The following is a 19,796-nucleotide window of genomic DNA, read 5'->3' on the forward strand; positions in this document are numbered from 1 at the left end:
TATCCTCCTCCTCACCGTTGTATCCTCACAACAACAACCCTGTGAGGTAGGTTGGGCTGAGAGTCTGTGACTGGCCCAAAGTCACCCAGTGAGCTTCCATGGCCAAGTGGGGACTAGAGCCCGGATCTCCCGGCTCCCAGTCCGTCACTCTCACCACTACACTACACTGGCTCTCAATAACATACATAAATATTTATGTATGTTATTATGTAAGTCTACATAAATATTTACGTAGATTAAGACGGTAAAAAGAAGGAATGCAAATGGTGGCGGCCGTAGCCACCGCCATTTGCGTATGCGGTGTTGTTGGGTTTTTTTACCCACCCAGCCGTGATAAATCTTTACGTAGCCTATCACGTCTTTTTTTAAAAAAAAAACCTAGCCATGATAGGCTACGTAAATCTTTACGTAGCCTATCACGTCTTTTTTTTATTTTACACAAGGCAAGCCTGGAAATGGAGTTGATGGCAGCCGGTCGGAAGACTGGCTGTCACCACCGCCGCCACCAAAGCTGCCGCCGGAGCCGCCGCCGGCCAGAAGTTCCGCCCCAGGTGAGTCTCGTCCCAGGGGGGATCCGCGGGGGGTGGGGGGGTGGCAGGCCGTTCACCAAGATCCGTGGTGGAATTCTCTGACATCCCTAATTTCTTCTAAATTCAAACTGCAGACAGAGGTCCAAACTGTTTCTCTGCCCCCTTCCAACAGCACTTTCGGTGAAGCCAGAGTGATAAATACTTTTACAGTTATCAAACATAAGTGGCATAGGGATGGCGGAGAATTTCTCCCATAAGTACGGGACTTACCTTTCCCGAATATCCCTCCCGGCGGAGGGTCCCGGCGGCAGTTCATCAGGTCTTTGTCAGGGGCGGGGGTGGCAGCCGATCTTTCGACCAGCTGCCGCCGCCGCCATTCCAATAAAACTAAAAAAAAACCAACGCCCCCATGATAGGCTACGTGACGATTAACGTAGCCTATCACGGCTAGATTTGCAAAGTCAGCCGTGATAGGCTACGTAAATCGTCACGTAGCCTATCATGGGTGACTTAAAAAAAAAAAACGCGTACGGCTAATGGCGGCCCCCATAGGGAGCCGCCATTCCCGTTCCTTATTTGGTCGCTGTAGTCTATGTAAAGATTACGTAGACTACGGCGAAAATAAGGGCAACGCTATTTGTGTTGCCCTTATTTTCGCCGTAGTCTACGTAAAGATTTACGTAGACTACAGCGACCAAATAAGGAACGCGAATGGCGGCTCCCTATGGGGGCCGCCATTTGCGTACGCGCTTTTTTTTTTTTTTTTAAGTCACCCATGATAGGCTACGTGATGATTTACGTAGCCTATCATGGCTGACTTTGCAGATCTAGCTGTGATAGGCTACGTTAATCATCACGTAGCCTATCACGGGGGCGTTTTTTTTTTTAACTTTTTATTTCGCGGCCGGGCGAGGCGAGGCGCCTCCTCCCCGGCCTGAATTTTGGCCGGGCGAGGCGGGAAGCCTCCCCCCCGGCCTGAATTTCAGCCGGGCGAGGCGGGAAGCCTCCCCCCCCAGCCTGAACTTCGGGGGGAGAGCAGCGAAGCGCCTCCCCCCACCATGAAAAGCTGCGAGACCAGGTAAGTGACTTTCATGCACCCCTAGGCATAATGGAGGAGGCAGTTCAGTCCGCACTGAGATGGCAGGCTCTTCTTTGCTGGAGGTATTTGAGAAGAGGCTGGCCATCTGTCAGGGATGGTGTAGTTCAGATCAGAAGAGAGCATCCCCCATCTATCCATTGGTTCTTACACACACCCCATCTATCCATTCACAATCACCATCTATCCATTCACCCTCCATCCATCATTCATCCGCACACCTCATCCATCCACCCACCCACCCATTTACCCTCCCTCCCTCCCTCCCTCCCTTTCTCTCTCTCTCTCACACACACACACCATGCTATCTATCCATTCATTCTTCAACAACCATCAATTCATCCACACACACACTCAGTCCATTCATTAATTCATGTGCTTCATCCATCCATTTCCCCATCCATCTGAGATCTTTCTCTCCATGTTTTTCTTTCTTTCTCCAAACACCCTTCTCTGCCCCTAATACTAAGAACATAAGAACATAAGAAGAGCCATGCTGGATCAGACCAAGGGTTAATCTAGTTCAGCATTCTGTTCACACAGTGGCCAACCAACTGCCCGCAGGAAATCTACAAGCAGGACATGAGTGCAACAGCACCCTCCCACCCATGTACCCCAGCAACTGGTGTACATAGGCATACTGCCTCTGATACTGGAGGTAACATATAGCCATCAGGACTAGTAGCCATCTATGTAGCCCACCAGGAGCTTGATCTAATTCATGGCTTTCTGCCCAGGCCAGCAGGGACAATGACAATCGTGTGTTTTGGTGTATATGTGTGCATGTGATGCACCCAGCAGCCTGCCCAATCCATATTTGATAGGGTATGTCCAGCTTGATGACTCACAAGTTATGCAGGCCCACCTTTTTTCACAAATTCGGTTTGTAGTGTCTGTTAGGGTTGGCGGAGAATTTCTCCCCGAAACTTCGGGGGGCTGAGCACCAACGTGTTCAGCCCCCCGAACAAGTTTTGGGGAGAAATTCTCCGCACCCCTCCACCCCCACACCCCCCCCCCCAGGACGGGACTTACCTTTGCCGAATGTCCCTCCTGGCGGCGGGTCCGGCCGGTGGTTCGGCGGGTCTTCGTCCGGGGCAGGAGCCATTTCATCCGGGCGGGAAGCCCGCTTCATCTGGGTGGGAAGCCTCCCCCCCGGCCTGAACTTCGCGGGGGGAGCAGCGAAGCGCCTCCCCCCACCGCGAAAAGCTTCGAGGACAGGTAAGGGACTTTCGTGCACCCCTAGTGTCTGTGTACCAAATATGGAATATACAATGCACCCCTTTGAGGAGGGAAAGAGAGGTCACAAAGCCAGAGTGAGTCCACATCAATTTGTATAAGATCCATTCATTTTAATGGATTTTCTGGGATCATCATATTCTTCACTTGTTGTGCTCAAGCTAAGAACACTAGCGAATGGAAGGTGGTGAGATTTATGAAGGCTATCTAAATGGAAGAAATATTTGATTGCATGGAGATTCTGGGAGTAGAAAGATAGAAAGAAACAGAGGAGTAGTGGAAGGAAAGAGAACACTTCGAAATTATACTTTAATATCCCATGCACAGATTAGTACAAGGTGCATGAAATTGTTGTTTATTATGTGGCTTTGCAGTTTATCACAGCACTTTGCAATGTACTACATGTATAGCAGTGATGTGATAACAAGGTAATACATTGCAGGTCCATGGGATAAATTACATTTATCATGAATCTATGATTGGTTCAACCAGCACAGACCACAAATCCATCTCTCCCAGGAAGACACCCAGCCTTGTAAACCATCATTAAAAGGCAATAACGTCTTGGATATTTTTTAGAGCTGAGCAAAAGTGTCCTCTCAAAATGTATGGCCATCTGGGGAACCCTGGAAGGCCTGACTGGGGTCTCAGATGGGATAGATTTGGCGTGTGGCCTTGAGCTTCTGCACCCCTGATGTAAAAGGACAAGAGAGCTACTGTTGCAGGCACACAGCATCCCCTGGTAGCAAAAAAAAAAAAAAAGGTCTTCACCTGGCTCCAGAAAAACATTCAAGTTGGTATCAGGTGAGCTCATCTGGGTAGGATATTCCAGATATGAGGCCCCCAGACCAAGAAGTAGGGATGGCGGAGAATTTCTCCCCAAAACTTCGGGGGGCTGAGCGCCAACGTGTTCGGCCCCCCGAACAAGTTTCGGGGAGAAATCCTCCACCCCCCCGCCCCCCGCACACACCCCCAGGACGGGACTTACCTTCGCCGAATGTCCCTCCCGGCGGCGGGTCTGGCTGGCGGTTCGGCGGGTGTTTGTGCGGGGCGGGAGCGGCAGCCGGTCTTTCGACCGGCTGCTGCCACCGCCATTCCAATAAAAGAAAAAAAAAACACCCCCGTGATAGGCTACGTGACGATTAACGTAGCCTATCACGGCTAGATTTGCAAAGTCAGCCGTGATAGGCTATGTAAATCGTCACGTAGCCTATCACGGGTGACTTAAAAAAAAAAAAAGCGCATACGGATAATGGCGGCCCCCATAGGGAGCCGCCATTCCCGTTCCTTATTTGGTCGCCATAGTCTATGTAAAGATTTACGTAGACTACAGCGACCAAATAAGGAACGCGAATGGCGGCTCCCTATGGGGGCCGCCATTAGCGTACACACTTTTTTTTTTTTTAAGTCACCCGTGATAGGCTACGTGACAATTAACGTAGCCTATCATGGCTGACTTTGCAGATCTAGCCGTGATAGGCTACGTTAATCGTCACGTAGCCTATCACGGGGGCGTTTTTTTTTTTAAAAAAAAAACTTTCGAGTTCGCGGCCGGGCGAGGCGGGAAGCCTCCTTCCCGGCCTGAATTTCGGCCGGGAGAGGCAGGAAGCCTCCCCCCCTGGCCTGAACTTCGCGGGGGGAGCAGCGAAGCGCCTCCCCCCCACCGCGAACAAGCTTCGACGAAAGGTAAGTGACTTTCATCCACCCGTACCAAGACGGTCTTTTCCCTGTTCAACACCCACCTAACTTCAGATGCTAAGGGGATGTGGAGGACAGCCTTAAATAAGAGGCTTTTTCTACATGAGACTTTTTACCCGCCACTTTACCAAAGCTTCTGCTTCCATATTCTTTGTGGGATTAAGATTGGCTCCTTTACATGTGTCTTTTTCGGGGGGGGTGTTTTTTTCTGCCTTTCTATATGTTCCATTACACACCCACTAGGTGGTGCTGTGATATAGCAGAATTGCACAAATACACCAGGGTTTCATGCTGCCATTCAAAAAAATACCAGACTTTCCTTGTTAGAAAAAAACCCAGCTATAATGGTTGCAAAGCACGGGAGAGGCTCTGGAGGATGGCGACATCATGTAAAGCACCCACAAACTACTGTGCATAAGGAATCACAAGTGCACAATAAATGCCTTGTGAAAGGCTGAAGGAATGAAGGGTTCAGGACGGCTGATGTGAAAGAAGGCAATCCTTGAAACCATGCTTTATTCTTCATGTGGTTGTGGCAATGGCAGTCTTTAAAAAAGAATGTTTAAAAAAATGGCCTCAGTTGGCATCCTTCTTCACTCAAGAGTCTAGACATCTCCTCCTTCAAACAATAGCAAAGGCAGCTTAACAGATCTGCATAATATGAAGTGAAATCCCAATCATAAGTCTTTATTTACGTACCCATCTATCCCATCTTGTCAAGAGGATTATAAGTAAAGAAGTTACTGCATGCCCTTCCTGCAAACAAACAAAGAAAGATGTTTGAGAAAATCTTCATCCAAATTACCCTATCTATATTGTAAAGCAGTAACAGGTATAGTGTCAAGGCTTTAGTACTAGTTTACAAAGCTTTAAACAACACAGAACCAGAATACTTAGGAGATCCCCTGATCTCTAACCCTTGCTTAGTTACTGCGTTCACCAGGAGATACCCTCCTGGTGGTCCCAAAGATGTCGGAGATCCTGTCCATCATGGCTCCAAACAGGGCCTTTAGAGACTGAAAGAACTGGGTGTGTTTTGCTTTGAGGAGAGAAGACTGAGGGGAGATAGAATAACGCTCCTCAAGTACTTGAAAGGCTGTCACAGACAGGAAGGCCAGGATCTCTTCTCTATCATCCCAGAGTGCAGACACGGAAGTATGGGCTCAAGTTACAGGAAGCCAGATTCCAGCTGAACACCAGGAAAAATGTCCTGACTGTTAGAGCAACACAACAATGAAACCAATTACCCAGGGAGGTAGTGAGCTCTCCCACACTGGAAGCATTCAAAATGAAGCTGGACAGACATCTGTCAGGGATGCGTTGACTTGGATATCTGCGTTGAGCAGGGGGTTGGACTCGATGGTCTTATGGGCCCCTTCCAATCCTACTATTTTATGATTCTATGAATACTGTACAACAAACACAACAACAACAGTCGTGGTGATGATACAGCCTCTGGCAGTGACTGGCTGAGTTGCCCAAATTGGAGCTGTGACCAAGCAGTCTCTCAAAATTCTCCATCCCAATTGTGGGCAAAGAAATTGGGCAATGTGGACACACACACTCACACACACACTTTCACTGAATTTCTACAGGCAGCGCTCAACATTTGTAGCACAAGCACAACTTCTTTCTTTTTTCTTAAGGGTCTTCCTTCCTTCCTTCCTTCCTTCCTTCCTTTCTGCTAGGGATATAAGAAAGTCACTTACCTTTGCGGAGCTTGGATTTTTTTTGGGGGAAGTGCTCTGTCCCTCTCCCCGGAATTCTCCCTGGGCTGGCTCCACTCTGTGGAGCCGCCAGCCAGGGCCATCCTCAGCTGGAGTTCCAGCTGCGGACGGGCTGCTACAGATGCAAATGGCGGCCGCCGTAGCGGCCACCATTTGTGACCTGCGAAGCTGCCGTGATAGGCTACGTAAGTATTTACGTAGCCTATCATGGCAAGCAAAAAGAAAAAAAAGCGTACGCAAATGGCGGCGGCTACGGCGGCCACATTTGCGTTCCCTATTTTTAGCCGTTTTAGCCTACGTAAATATTTACGTAGGCTATTATGGCAAAAAAGAAGGGGAACGCAAATAGCGTAGTGGGCATCATTTGCATTCCTTCCCTCCCCCGTTTTAGCCTACATAAATATTTACATAGGCTATTACAGCGAAAAAAACGGAACGCAAATAGCACCCACTACGCTATTTGCATTCCCTTGTTTTTGCCGTAATAGCCTACATAAATATTTACATAGGCTAAAACAGCGAATCAAAAGGGGATGCAAATAGCGCCCGCTACGCTATTTGCGTTCCCCTTTATTTTTGCCATGATAGTCTACGTAAATATTTACGTAGACTGAGACGGCCAAAAAGAAGGAACGCAAATGGTGGCATCCGTAGCCACCACCATTTGCGTACGCGGGTTTGTTTGGTTTTTTTTACCCAGAGTCCTCCACGGCTGGAAATCCGGCTGTGGATGGCTCTGGCCTGGTGGGGCCTGGCCGGCTGCTCAGCAGAGCTGCTGCGGAGCACAGCTGGCTGTTCGAGGATTCCGAGGGGAGGAACAGAGCACCTCCCCCCCATCGAGGATTCCGGGGGGAGGGACGGAACATCTCCCCCCCCACCATAAACATAATCCGCGAACAGGTAAGTCACTTTCATACATCCCTACCATTACCTCATGATGTCTTCTTCTGGGCTTTAATTGAAGTGTGGGAAGCTGAGGAGGGGACAGGCTGCTGGAGAGGTGATTGAACAATGAAAGCCAGGACATTCATGCCCACTCCTCAGCCACCTCATAAGTAAGGTAAGTACAAGAACCCCAAACCTGACCCATGAGAATTTCTTCAAAATTTTCTTCTCCTTTGAAGTACTTTTCAAAAGCAATTTATTTTCTATCAGATTGAATGAGAATAGTTGAAAAAACGGTGGGAGACATTTCTGGCACATCACTAGCCCAAATGTCACAGAGAGGGGCAGGTAAGAAATCTTTCCCCTGCAATGGGCTGAGCTGTTCAGTTCCTCAACAGGAACAGGGCAGGAGGAAAAACCTAAGGGGCAGCTGACACAGGTGGAGGTGGAGGGCTAGGGAAAGGAGAAGTGGAAGAGGGACAATTATGTTGAGAAAAGAACTGCAGATGCCAGGGGTTGTATATTGATTTGAGAGGTAAGGAAGGCTGAAGCTTATGTATTGATTTGAAATAATCCACCAAATTGTTGGCTGGAGGCCTCTAGTCAGGCAGCATTGTCAGAGATACAGTTGTGCTCATGTTCTTAAATAGCCTTTGGCCATTTACAGAAAATAACAAGTATCTTACTTTTTCCTTCTGCTTTCCAAGCAAACAGGGAAAGCCATGCACGCATTTGGCTATTTTCGCCCTGCCAAGTGCCCACTGTTCAGAGCAGGACAGGCTTGCCAAGTCCCCTGAGGCTCAGATTCTGAGACACAGCACACAGAGCCTGAATGCTATGGGGAGGCCTTCCATAGCTCAGGCGATGGAGCCTGGTGAGATGGAATGGGGCCTGGTGGGGGTGTGGATCCACCTCGATGTATCTGGCGGCAGAGCCTGGTGGCTCAGGGTACCATGGGGTGGGCAACACATGGCCCATGATGGGCCACATGCAGCTCCCATCACCCCCAGTGTGCTCCCTGTTGCTCACGGACCCCTATTGGGTTTTTTTTTCCTTTTTGAAAAAATGAAGAAAAAGTTGCAGTTTGCCACAGAAATACAGCAGTGAACTGCTACAGAGGCTTAACATGGAAACATTTTGCTTGTTTTCCAACTTTCCCCCTTTTTTGTGATGTGGAGGCAGTGGAGGGAAAAGTGCAGCCCATGGCAGTGGGGGGGGGGCATTGGCCCCAGACCACCTGAAGTTGCCCATCCATGGGGTACAGCCTGATGAATGTGGGGAATAGCTAATAGCAAAAGCTTTCATTCAGCCAAACAGAAAATCAGTGGAGACCCAATGGGGTATGGAATTCTGGGATGAAAACAGGAGGGGAAGCAGAAATCTCCCCTCCCGGAACACCATGGTCCCGATCTGAATTGGGGCAGTGAGTGTTTACACTGAAGTAAATAAGCCAAAAAACACATAGCTGTGCTATGCATGATTTTAAAGAACATTTACTTCAGCCCTCAGAGAGCCAACACAAATGCTTCCTGCTGCATCTGCCCTCTAAACTATGGATGAACAGATCTGTCAGTCTTGGTCTTCCTGAGATTGTTGAGTTTTTGAGGTCAAGCTTGCTGTGTCCCATTTCTGCATGACCTGGCGTTGTTTTGTTTAAAAAAACCCGTATGGACATTTGTATGCATTTTTTGAAATGCATGTAATGTATGCATTCATGTGAGCATTTTTAAACATACACATTTTTCTATGCATGCACCCATTGACTAAAGTGTATTTCTGTGCACTTTATTTATTTATAGTACTTGTATACCACCTTTCATAAAAATTTATCCCAAGGCGGTATAAAGTATAATATACTTCATAAAACACAGTGATAATGGTTAGAATAAATATCACACATAATAAATATCACACTTAATAAATATCACACATAATAAATTATACAATAGCATTCAGAAAACCATAAAACAGCAAAGTGAAACAGGGTTTAACAACTCCATGTTTAAAATGTAAGATCTTAAAGGCACAATCCTATGCATGTTGAGACTGAAAAAAAAAGTCCTACAACTCCCAGCATTCCCCAGTGTTTTCTGTCTAAACATGCATGGGTTTGTGCCCTAAATTGATTCAGAGAATAAACACATTTATCCTGGTGCCTAATTAATAGTAAATTGGCCATCAGTCAGATCTAAACCACTACCTTTTTTGGATGGCCCCACTTTATTTCCAAACTGATAGGCCACCCACGTTCAGTATTAGACAAAATGATGAAATCAGCTTTTAGAGAAGAATAATTCAGATAGAGTAAACAAGTATTTCTTAAGAACGTAAGAAGAGTCACGCTAGATCAAACCAAGGGTCCATCTTGTACAGTATTTTTTTTCACACAGCAACCAACCAGCTAGCTAGCTGCCTGTGTGAAACTCACAAATAGGACATGAGTGCACTAGCATCCTCCCTGTTGTGTACCCTAGCAAGTGGTGTACATAAGTGTACATGTTCTTATGCTAGTACATGAAGCTAAGACTTTATTTCTTAAACATTTGCATATTTTACATCACCTTCTCTATTGTAAGTGTCCTATTAAATAACAGCTGTTCATTTTGAAACACTAAATTGTCTCTTGACAATGAGCTCAAACTATGTGAGCAGTTGTTTACTGCAAGCATTGATGCGCCAGCTCACATAACACAAAGTGCTGCTTACAATAAGGTTTTTTATAGCCTTTTTGCAAAACCTTAAAACTTGCTGTGCCAGCAAACAATTGCTGCATCAGTCGATGTTTAAGAATGGGCATGATAAATAAAATGGGTGCAGTGTTAATGAAACATGCTGTTATTCTAAGATGTTATTCCAGGGATGTGAGCAGATATTTATCCATTAAAGTTTATGACTGGGGTCCTAGAGCAATGCATCATTTCTTCTTTTAGGGTCGCAGTAGAAACACATGTAAGTCCCCCCAGGTTGGATCCAGAATTTGCCTTCCACAAGAGGAAGGAACCTTCCATGAGAAGAAGGGCTATGCTTGCAGAAGGTCCCTCCACCCAATTTTGGGGGATCCTCTCCTCAACCACAGTACAGCTCCCCCCATTCAGCAGGGTTTTCAGAGGGATGGAGGGGCTGCTGTGGGAAGGAGGGGGTGGCAAAGTCAATTTCCAGAATGCAGTTGATCCAGACTAAATCAGGATCCAACCCATTTTGTTTATATTTTTAAGGGCGCAATCCTATTGGGGTAGGCAGCCGCCCCCAAATGTGGAGGTGACTGCCTAAAGCCAGGCAGGAGAAGCATGGGGGGGATCGTCCACTCCGTGCTTCAACTGCCCCGCATTTCTGGCTAGACAGCCGATTTGGCTGTCTAGCTTTGGACCTTGGAGTGCAGCGAGCGGCAGCCGGACGACATGTAGGATGTGTCATACCGGCATTTCTGACTTCCCTGCCCTGACACACCTTCAGGAATGCCCTGTCTTTGCCACTCCACACTCCTCTTCCGAGTACAAAGCACAGGGCCGTTCCGCGCTGCCTACAAGGCAGGGTGGGAGGGGGTGGAGCTGCTGACTAGTGGCAATAGGATTGCACCCTAAACTACTCTTTATTATTAAGATATTGCTAAATATACCCCTTAAAGAGAGCAAACATAATATGGCTGAAGCACTAACATACATATGCAAATACAGGCATATTGAGAAATACAACGAAATTAAGGGCAGTATCCAAGTTGGCATGAGACTTAATGCTGATTACATTGTGCTAGCACAAGGGACTGCGAGCACAATGGCAGTAGCATTAGTGTGCCCGATGGGATCCCCCAGAAAACCCATTGCACCAGCTAATACTACCAGTGTTATGCTAGAGGTCCCTTGTGCTAGCCTAACATAGTTTACATTAGCACTATTGTCAACACGGACACTGCCCTAAGTCAGGGAGTTCAGAGTTTTTAACGAGTTAATCAAATAAGAGAAAATATATAGACATTATCATGATATTTGTTATACCAGTGATTTATAAATAGACAAAATTTCTCTATGAATCTAATCTATCTGTACATCAGAACATAAGAAGAGCCGTGCTGGATCAGATCAAGGGTCCATCGAATCCAGCATTCTGTTCACACAGTGGCCAACCAGTTGCCCATGGGAAACCTACAAGGAGGGCATCAGTGCAACAGCACCCTCCCACCCATGTTCCCTGGCAACTGGTGTACATACCCATACTGCCTGTGATGGTGGAGGTAGCATCAGGACTCGTAGCCACTGATAGTCTGCCTGATTCTCCATAAATTTGTCCAATCCCCCTTTGAAGCCCTCCAGATCAGTGGCCATCATTACATTATATGCTAGCAAATTCCATAGTTTGACTATGCACTGTGTGAAGAAGTACTTCCTTGTATCTGTCCTGAATCTCCCACAAATCAGCTTCATAGGATGACCTCGGGTTCTAGTATTTTGAGAGAGGGAGAAAAATGTCTCCCTATATGTTTTCTCCACACCATGCATAATTTTGTACACCTCTGTTATGTCCTCCAGTTCTTCTTCTTGTTGTTGTTTTTCTAAGCTAAACAATCACAGCTGCTGTAACTTTTCCAAGGGGGTGTTGCTCTAGCCCCTTGATCATTTTAGTTGCCCTTTTCTGCACTTTTTCCAACTCTACAGTCAATATCTTTTTTTAGGTGAGGGCAGTGATCAGAACTGTACACAGTATTCTAAGTGTAGCCACACCATAGATTTGTATAGGGGGAGTATGATCTTGGTAGTTTTATTTTCAGTTCTTTTTCCAATTATATCTTTTACCATATATATATACGCGCTTTTTTTGTTTTTTGTTTTAAAGTCAGCCGTGATAGGCTACGTAAACATTTACATAGCCTATCACAGCTGACTGCAGGGATGCAAACGGCGGCAGCTCTGGCCGCTGCCATTTGCGTCCCTGCTAGCCAGTGGCTGGATGTCCAGCTGCTGGCGGAGCCGGCTGGCGGCTTCACAGAATCCTTGCGGAGCACAGCCGGCTGGCCAGGATTCTGGGGGGGAGGAACGGAGCGCCTCCCCCCCCATCTAGGATTCCGGGGGGAGGGACGGAGCGCCTCCCCCCCCACCATCAGCATAATCCGCAAAAGGTAAGTGCCTTTCGTACATCCCTACTTCGCAATCGCTTTTTGTTTTAATAATCCAAAATAATTTGGTGTTGTCAGCAAACTTGGCCACTTCACTGACTAATTTGGAACTCACCTAATTCCAAATCATTTATGAATAAGTAGAAAAGCACTGGTCCTAATACAGATCCCTGTGGGATCCTACTGGTTACATCCCTCCATTGGGAGTATTCCTACTCTGTGCTTTCTGTTCTTTAACCAGTTACTGATCCATAAGAAGATCTCTCCTCTTATTCCATGACTGCTAAATTTGCTTAGGAGTCTTTGGGAGAAACTTTGCCAAAAGCCTAATGGAAGTTCAAGTAAACAATGTCTGCTGGATCACCCCTGTCCACATGTTTATTGACATTTCAAAGAAGTAGGACTTACCTTTGAGGAAGCTATGCAGATTCTTTTTCAGCAAGGCTTGTCTTTCTATATGCTTACTAATTTTATCTTTAATAATGCTTTCAACCTATTTACCCAGAACAGACGTTAAGCTAACTAGCCTGTAATTTCCTGGCTCCTCCCTGGATCCCTTTTTGAAAATTGGTGTTACATTGGCTATCTTCCAGTCCTCTGGTACAGAAGCTGATCTTAGGGATGTGTCACATATGTTTGCAAGCAGATCAGCAATTTCATATTTGAGTTCTTTAAGAACTCTAGAATGGATACCACCTGGGCTTGGTAATTTATTTGCTTTCAACTTGTTCGAAGTTTGGGAACTTCATCTTTCATCACCACTATTTGCCTCAGTTCCTCAGACTTCCTTTCTGAAAACCTCCGTTTAGGCACTAGTATCTGTTCTATATCTTCTGCAGTGAAGACAGATGAAAATAACTCAGTTTCTCAGCAATCTCCTTATCCTCCTTTAGCACTACTTTAGCCTTCCTAGCTGGTTTCCTGCTTCTGATATATTTAAAGAATTCTTTATTGTTGGTCTTGATATTGTTAGCGATATTCTCCTCAAAATACTTTTTTTGCATCTCTTATTGTCTGCTTGCATTGCCTTTGTGCAAGCATGTGCTCCCTTTTTCTTTTCCTCATTTGGGCAAGACTTCCACTTTCTGTAGGAAGCTTTCTTTTCTCTAATAGCTTCCTTGACACTGCCTGTTAACCATGCCGGTGACCTCTTGGACTTGGTGCTAACTTTCCTAAACTGTGCTCATTTTAGCCGAGCTTCTGTTATTGTGGTTTGAGTAACCTCCAAGCATTTTGAAGGGATTTAACCCTCTTGACTCCCCCTTTCAACTTCCTTTTTACCAGTTCCCTAACTAGAGAAGTTCACATCTATTACTAGGTCCTGGGCAATACCACTTAGGATTAAATCCAAGGTTGCCTCCCCTTTTGGTCAGTTCCATGACCAAGTGTTCTAGAGCACAGTCATTTAGGGCACTGAGAAATGTAACCTCTTTGTCATGACTGGGGCCATGTTTCCATGAGAACAGAAGGAGAAGCAAATGGAGGAGTACCAGTTTGTTTGTTCTTTAAAGGAATCAGCTTTGCTGTGCTTTGGTCCATGCAGGGTTCCACGAGCAGGTTCTCTGCACCAATAAAAATTGCTTCACAGAACATACTTCCTGCTGGGGTTGGGGTTGGAGTGAACGTCATTTGACTGGCAGGGGCTCCTTAACCAATAAGAGAGGCTTCCCCCTCCCCTCTTTCTCCTTTCCCCTGAAGCTCCAGATGCACCTGCATTTCAGGAGCAAGCCTCATTGGCCACAATGGGAGTTACTTCCAAGCTGACACACATAAGCTTGTGCTGGGAAAGGGTGGGGAGAACACGAAGGCGAGAAACCAGCCCCCATTTTAACCCACAGGATCTCTATAACAAAGGGTCGAAGTAGTTACTTCCTAATAAACCAAATAAAGGAGAATCGGAGCCTGAAGATCATGCTTTACCTCACTTAGGGAATTGGGCTTTAAACTGTGCCATGTCAGTTGAAGGAGATCTCTGTAAGTTTTCTTCCACTTTCTCTGGTTAATAAATAGGTAGCAATCTGTATGGATTTATCGATATCACCACACTACCAATGTAATTATATATCTCATTATGAATGATCAAAACATTGTTTGAGATTACTGATACAGGATTCTTCAGTGAGGGGCTCTAGAAGTAACATATCTCCAACCCCAATCATATTGTCAAGGAGAGATGTCTTCACTTCCATTTTCACCATTTTTCTCTACTTTCTCTTTTGAGGCAGTCCTCCTCGCAGCCTGCCTTCGCCCAGGTGCCTCCTGACCCTGATAAGCAGGAGAGAGAGAGAGACCAGAGCCATTCCAGGCAGCGCCCAACTCCACCAGGCACCCTCAACCGCCGCCTCAGAGAAGAAGTGGGCTGGAGGTCCGGCTTTTCCTCCGCAAAGAAACTTGCTGCTCCTGCTGCTGCTGCTGCAAGGGCAGCCACTCCCCTCACCCTGCATTGAGCATGGGGGTTGGACTTGATGGCCTTGTAGGCCCCTTCCAACCCTACTATTCTATGATTCTAAGATTCTGAGTTCTGATGTGGGCCTTCAGAGGGCAAACCTCATTGACCACACGCAGAGTTACTTCTGAGGAGACACTAATGGGTTTGTTGTGGGAAAGAGAACAGTAAATACAAAGATGGAAACCAGCCCCCATTTGAACCTGCAGGATCTTTATTAAACCAAACAAAGGAGAATCAGAGCCTCGAGTTCGCACTTTACCACACTTAGGGAATTGTGCTTTAAACTGTGCCATGTCAATTGAGGCAGATCTCTGTAAGTTCTGATGTGGGCATGCAAAGGGCAAGCCTCATTCAGCAGAATGGGAGCTACTTCTGAGGAGAAGCTAATTGGTATGTGCAGGGACAGGAAATACCCCTTGATCATGGTGAAAGGCACACCCCTGGGGAGGGTGAACATACCTGAGGTAACTGTGGGGGTTGGAGCACACAGCAACTATACTGCAGAGAACCTGACTTAAGGAAAAGAATCAGACTTAAACCAGTCTCAGGAAATCAGATTTTTACCTGATAAACTCCAGGGTGGCTGCTGGATGGCCACAACATCATGTATCCCTAATGACCTCAACGCACAGCCAGCTTGGAGTAAATTGCTGGTGGAAACACCCCCTGGGAATATGCATTTATCCAGTCAATGTGGGGGTAATTGAAGTCACCCATTATTACAACACTTCCTCATTTGGATGCCACCCTGCTTTCATTTTCTATCTCAAGATCACCCCGAGCATTCTGGTCTGAGGGACAAAAGCATGTTCCTAGTACAAAATTAGTTTTGGATCCTGGTATTGTCATGCACAGCACTATATAATATGTTTCCTTAGCTCCTCTATAGGCTGTGAGTTTAGTTTAAAAAAGCTACTGCCCAAATACATCTGTACCAATTTGAAGTAGGAGATTTTACTCTACCAGTGAGCATCAGTGGGTTGTCTACATGGCCGTAACAGATCTGTAAGCAGTTCAAGATCTTCTTCCAAGAGCATGTCTTTTAAATAGCCAAGTAAAACAGCTTTCTTTCATTATTTCCAAAGTTTCTTCTCAAAAGGGGTGTATCAATGGGTGATACATATCTATATCTATATCTATATCTATATCTATGATCAGCTCCTAGAGCCTGACATCTCTAGCATTTCTCTTCCTGGAGAAGATTATAAATGTGTTCCAAATGGTTTGGAGTCAAGTACCAATGAAAATGAATCTTATAAACGCTTTCCTCTAGGGGAATACAGCATAATTTTTGGCGCATTTTTATATAACCAAGATCAATCCTCCTTAGTTATGTTCTCCCCTGTATCCTTTACCCACTGGCACTCAGAATTAAAATGAATAATTTCCATTTTTAAGAGTAATGATCACAATTTACTGATCAAACCTTTCGGATTTATGCTAGAGATTAGACATTCTGCTTCAGATACAACTGTATTCATCTGTTCTACATCTCGGTACAGTAAACACATGAGGAGAGGGAGCATGTTTCCGTCATCCTCGACTTGTTGAGGGTTACTTCATGAAGAGAAGAGTCTCCTGTGTCTGGGGAGGTTCTCCAATCTCCACATGATCTAGAACACTGGAAAGTCAGCATTCAAAATCATGTGGAGAGCCTCTGCAGAGAGCCTCTCTTCAGAAAGTCTCCCTTTACAAGTAGAGGGCAATGGAAATGCATGAGGAGGGGTGGGGACAGGGTTAATGTGCTCCCTCTCCTCATGCATTTACTATACTGAAATAGAATGCCTGAATAAGGTTTAATTCTCTAGGATTTCCATATTTATTCAGTGAGGGAAAATATCTGTCATCTGGAAGAATGGAAGGGAGGTCTAAGTATGAATAAATCTGGATCTACCCATAGAATGTACAAGTAATAAGGAAAGAAGACAGAGTTTTCAGTGCATAATCTAAGTTAAGTATTTTGTAATTCAGAAGAGAACCCAAGCATATATCTAAAGCATGGGTGGGCAACTCCAGATGTTTTGGCCTATAATTTACATTATCCCTTACCACTGGCTATGCTGGCTAAATTTAATGGGAGTTGTAGGACAAAACATCTGGAGGGCACAAGTTGCCCACCCCTGGTCTAAAGTCTTTTGATTTCTATGGGGCAAACAACCCATTCCAATGCATGTTTACTCAAAGATAAGTCCTACTAAGTGTGTTTGGGATTATTCCCTTAAGCATCCCTGAATATGCCTTTCTTGAGATGTTGGACTGCATCAGAAAGCTTCCTCTTGGAGGTAAACCAGCAGTCCATCTCTAAATATTGTCAGCATAGAGCTCTTCACTGCTACTAGGCTGAGTTGATTAGGAAATAGAACAACCCTCTAAATTTGGGCTCTTTGTTTCCAGGTGGCACACTACGGCTTTTTTTATCGAATCCAGTGCAAATTAAGCATAAAATACTGATATCTCACTTACTGAGTTACAAGAGAATAGCAGATATATTCAGTGATCTGACTAATGAAGGAAATTAGGGGGGGGGGAATATGATCACAATTCTAAGCTGTCCATTCAGAGAAATACAGGAATGCTGTAGAGAGTATTTCCAGGCAGATGCATCTTTGTGGTTTGCCCCTAGAATCTATCAAATTTTTAAAAGGAGAAACTGTTATCAATAAACCCACTATAATTCACTTCTGTTCCTAGGGCTGTGCTAAATGTACACTAAATGTGATAGTCACTTCAGAAATAACACATTTAACACAGCTGGAAAAACTACTTCTTTCAGGGATGGCATGGACTTTTATTTAACCCCTCAACCCACCCACCCTAACAAATTTAGATCCAATGGTTTGAGATAATTATCATCCGGTGTCCAACTTTGCATTTTGGGGCAAGCTGTTGGAGTTTCCCAACTTCAGGCAGTATTAGATGCTAATTAGATCGGGATTGGGGACAGAAATAGTCTTGGTGGCCCTGTTGGATGACTTACACTGATGAACGGATGTGGAGAGTGCAGCCCTGTTGGTTCTCCGGGACCTCTCCTGGACCACTCTGCAGCTTTTGATACCATTGACCATGTCATCCTTCTGCACTTTCTATCCAAGTTGGACTTGGGTAGCATGGTGCTATGGTGGTTTCAGTCCTTCCTGGAGGATCAATCCCCAGAGAGTGGTCCCGGGGGACTATTGCTCTATCCCGTGGCCATGCAAAAGGTTCTGTCTTGTCGCCTACGCTTTATAATACATGAAACTGCTGGGGGAAATCAGCCAGAGGTTTGGGCTGAGGTGTCATCAATATGAAGGATGACAGCTCTACCTTCCATTTCCATCTCTGCATCCCAGGGTGACTATGGAGCTCTTGGGGCAGTTCCATAGCTTCAAGAGTTAGGGGAAACAAAATGAAACCTAATCCAGACAGGAGGTACTGTGGGTTAGGAAACCAACTACTCTGGATGGAGTGTTAATGAACATGTGGATAGGGGTGATCTGGTGGACATGGTTTACTTAAACTTCCAAAGGCTTTTGACAAAGTCTCTCATCAAAGACCAGTCGGAGGGCTCCCTGTGTGCCGCCCCTCCATCACGCTCCCCCATCCCCCCTGCCTGTACTTATGAAAATAAGCTCCTTGGAATAAGCATCTTCGTGGTGGCTGGAGGCTGCTATTGCTGTTGCTGCTAATGTGCTGCTGTGCTGGAGCTCTTGGTGGCTCAGCAGCTTCAAATACCCAACTGCGCATCTGTGAGAATTCACACACGCTCAGAGCGTTCCTGCTGCTCCAGAGCTGTCCCCTGGACCGGAAAGGCTTTGGAGTCTGCCTGGTGCCTAGCGCCAGGCAGTGCTAGCACCCCTCTTTTAGAGGGGAAGTGCCACAGAAATAGTCCAATCGGAGTTGACCCCTTCCTGCCACAAGGGAGGGTAATTTTGGGCGATGGTGGGGGGCACACAGAGGGAGAAGGCCAGCTGAGCCAGTCCAGCCAATAAATGGAGTAGGTGGGCTCTGCTGGCTCGCTGGTCAATCAGAGCCACTTTTGAGAGCAGGAGAGAGAGAGGGGGGGAGAGAGAGAGAGAGAGAGAGAGAGAGAGCGCACAACATAATTCTTTGTTCCCATCTTGCTTAAATCACTTCTCTTCCCCCCCCCCCCCCGCCTTGGAAAAAGCAGTTCAGTTGTGTGGAAAAATAATTAATTTTGGCCTGTGTCTGGAGCCTTTTTTTCCTAACAAATATTTTCCTGCGTGTCTCAAGCTATTCCCCACACCCCTTAATTCTGCAAGGGGTTTGGGTAGAAAAGCACACAGGCTAAACGTAAAAAGAAGAAGCCTGCTTTCTATTAGTTCTGCTATAATTATTTAACCCAAACTCAGCACTGAGTTTGATTACCTGACACCTCAGTTTTCTTGTGTGTGAAATGGGTGTATTTGTTCTCCCCCACCCTGCTTTGCTTGAGATCGTGGAGAAACAGGCTTTTCTACAAATGGTTTTCTCTGCATTGTTATGTACTCTTGAGAAACTGATCTCTCTCTCTCTCTCTCTCTCTCTCTCTCTGTGTGTGTGTGTGTGTGTGTGAGAGAGAGAGAGAGAGAGAGAGAGAGAGAGAGAAAGGGCGGGGCGGGGCGGGAGACAGAAATTCTCTTCCACCCCCCCCACTCCCCCCGCTTCCAATATTTGTTAAGTGGTCTCTGCTAGAAATAGCTTTCTCTGCGTTGCTATTCTGGATATATTTTGTGTGTGTGTGTGTGTGTGTTGCTGGTGGTCTGAACAAAGTAATGCCTTAGGTAGAACTTATATTTCCAGTTAAATCCCTCCTGTTTTATATTTGCTGGACAAAATTATTGTTTTAAACCCTGTGATTATGTAAGCCAAAGTCAGCACTAACTTCAATTGCCTGCCACTTAGTTTTCCTGTGTGTGAAATGGGTTTCCCCACCCCCAAATCATTGATAAATGGCCTCTGCCAGAAATTGCTTTCTCTGTGCCGCTACTCTGAATACTGCTTTTAAATTGGGGCCTGCTTTGTCCACCATTTCTTTGCCTTAAGTAGTGAATTGAGGCCCATGCCTGGCCTCCATTTTGTGGTGCTATAC

This window comes from Heloderma suspectum, chromosome 5 (genome assembly GCF_057233095.1).
Source record: "Heloderma suspectum isolate Gila_16-S chromosome 5, 16-S_ref, whole genome shotgun sequence".
Taxonomy (NCBI): Eukaryota; Metazoa; Chordata; class Lepidosauria; order Squamata; family Helodermatidae; genus Heloderma; species Heloderma suspectum.